Raw genomic sequence first — 3428 nt, 5'->3', positions numbered from 1 at the left:
GTGTAATAGTGTGTATAATTGCCTAAACGCTGGTGGTCGCAGGCACGATGCTCGCTCGAGGCATATTAGTATCTTTGCAAGTATTAGTATTTGGTCTGGCCTATTTTCTTGTTAATCTTTTCGTCGTGCTTTGGAGAGCACGCAAAGCTGATGGCCCTAGTTTTTTTTTTTTTTTCATAGAACCTGATAGCGATCGTTACTTGGAAACTTGCAAACGTGCAGTAATGTAGCGTGACGGAATAACTCAACCTCTTCTCCTAAATGGAAAAGAGGCTTATGCGCTACGGTGGGACCTTTATACTAAATTAATATTAGGATAATGACTACCCAGTTAACCCCTACTACTGGTGACTACCTAGGTAAAGACGAATTTAGCGCTTGAAAACTCAACGGAGTTATCAAGTGCTAATTTTTTTTTTTAAATTCATTTTATCGTGTAAACAGATATTCGATCCGGTCTCGATAAAGCTGCGGCGCCGTCTGCACGTACCCATAAATGTCAAGGAGAAACTATGAGTGACGTATGGTGCCTTAAAATGCTGCACACGTATTTAGAACTAAAGCACCCGACCGGCTTCACAAGGGTACAAATTACGTTATTGATAGGACACGGCGGGAAAATTCCAACCAACTTTGTCATTGTTAACGTTTTTGTTTTTTATTCCTAGTTCGTTTTTAAAACGTGTATAATGCTAACTACAATATGCTTACACTTGTGCTATGTTTAATCTATACTAATACTAGCGCCCCACCCTGATTTCGCACGGTTGCAATACTGATACTAAATATAAAATATAAAATAAATATTTGCAATGTAAGCGCAAAAAAAAATTTTTATTTACGACATCACATTAGAAACCTCTAAAACTATCAGTGATCCTCTACTATATTATGCACGTATTAAACATATAAACCTTACTCTGGAATCACTCTTATTTACTTAAGAAAACCACATCAAAATCCGTTGCGTAATTTTAAAGCTCTTAGCATACAGACAGCGGGAAGCGACTTTGTTTTATACTATGTATGATTATAAAGCTGAAAAGTTTGTTTGTACTCTTTTTTTAAACCGCTTATCTCAGCAGTTACTAGTTGGATAGCCCATTCACCGTGGAAGGCTATAGGCTATATTTTCCTTAAACTAATGCATGTGAAACCGCAGGAATCAGCTAGTATATGTAATAAGATATTTAGATCTAATTAGATATCTCTCCACAATACATAAATGTAGTTTAAAAAATTTCATATTCTGTCATTCGAGTATCCCGCCAACCCGCAGTGGAGCATCATGGTGGATTAAGCTCCAATTCTTCTCCTACACGGAGAAAGAGGCCTATGCCCAGCTGTGGGATGTTACAGGCTGAATACGTGCGTGCATGCGTGTCATACGAGTGCAGGAGTCACTTTTGGTAACATTAGTTAATACAACATAATATTATTGTTATTTGAAAATTTAAAGCTGCTACTAAAATCAAATATCAATAAAACTATATTTAAACGCGTATACTTACATTATTTCTTATCAATCGTCAATTTTTACGAGCTAGCCATTTATTTGTAAACTTATAAAAATGTGAGTAAAGCATTCCCTGAAGCTGTTTGGCGTTAATTTAGCTTTTATTTATAATTATAAGTAAGTATTTTTGATATTATAGTTAAAGTCATAATAGAAAAGTGGTTTTTGCACGACTATTGATTTTGCCATATTTTAATAAAACATTTATAATATACTTTCGAAGTGAAAGAAAGAAACTTTCTAAAGGAAAAGACATCAATTAATTGAATGCACATAATTATTTGCCACATTAAAAATTAGTACACCCGAGACCTGTATCACATGGCTCTGTTCCAGATCAACAAATATTCTATCCTTAAATTTTCTATCCGTTTAGCTTATTTGTATGCCTGAACAGACTGAGGTGAAAAATGATTCATGATATTTTTTTGAGTTATACGTATATATTATATATGCTGTGTGGTTACTGTAAAAAAGAATATAGCCACACCCTCTCTTCCCGTGGGTGTCGTAAGAGGCGACAAAGTTATAACAAAGTTTCACTACCACCTTGGAAGTTATAAAGCCGACCGCTGGCGGGATAACCACCCAACTGCTGGCTTTGAAATACACAGGCCGAAAACGGGCAGCAGCGTCTTCAGTGCGACAAAACCAGCCCTGCGGTCACCAACCCGCCTGCCCAGCGTGGTGACTATGGGCAAAACACATGAATTAGCGCCATAATGTCTAGCGCGAACTTTGGGAAGCCTATGTCCAGCAGTGGACTACGATAGGCTGAAGAGAATTATTGTATTCACGAACAAGGCGGTACCAAAATCGCCAGGTCAGCTACTATAAATATAAAAACTATAAAATTGACGACCGTGTGTGTATGTTATAAAATATTTATTTATTTATTAAAAAAAGTAACGAATTTTGAAATAAATTAATTGTGTGCGATTTGAAACTTTTTTTTTTTTTGATAAAAATATATTATTTAGTTAATTCGAAATGGTAAGTATAAAGTACACATTACATTCACAGGAGTGAAGTGGAAATCACGATACCTCTAGTACGATACAAAGCTACGCTTCAGCCTGTATATATCCCACTGTCAGGCATAGGCCTCTTTTTCCATGTAGGAGAAGGATCAGAGCTTAATCCATCACGCTGCTTCAATGCGGGTTGGCGGATATATTCCCTACTATGAGTAACGATCGTTATCAGGCGTAGATGATAACAACCGGGACCGACGGCTTTACGTGCTCTCCGAGGTACGATGGAGAGACCCACAAGGACTGCACAAACACCCAGACCACGGCAAACACCTGTATGGCCAATAAAAATTTAGACGGTGTAAATAAATAATATTGTTCCTAAGTAGTGTTATGTTCCTGTGGTGAATGATCTCATTTCAGCTATCTAGCTAGAGCTCCTAAAGAGAGTCGAGGGAAGAGTCTGCTTGCAATGTAAATACTAGGGGTATTACAGGCATCGATAGGCTAAGATATTCGCTTACCATTAGGTAGTTCATAAGCCTGTTTGCCACCGTAGTAGTACAAAAACAAAAAATTAATAATTGTGTTTGCAGGCAAACGAAGAAAAACGGACTTTAGTTATATCGACAAGTAATACAACGTAGGTAGACGAAAAAATAGTCAAGTAAATACGCATTATCAAAGATGACTCCAAAAGTAGTAATCATATCTCGATGAAATTTAAATGTGACCACATGATAAACATCGGCTTTCGATTAAATTAAGAATCATTAAAATCGCTACACCCAGTAAAAAGTTATGTAGATTTTCGAGAGTTTCCCTCGATTTCTCTGGGATCCCATCATCAGATCCTGGTTTTCTTATCATGGTACCAAAAAATCCGATTGTACCGAAATATCTCCTTTCCAACAAAAAAAGAATTATCAAAATCGGTT

This window comes from Melitaea cinxia, chromosome 27 (assembly GCF_905220565.1).
Source record: "Melitaea cinxia chromosome 27, ilMelCinx1.1, whole genome shotgun sequence".
NCBI lineage: Eukaryota > Metazoa > Arthropoda > Insecta > Lepidoptera > Nymphalidae > Melitaea > Melitaea cinxia.
Note: the sequence above shows the minus strand (reverse complement) of the source record.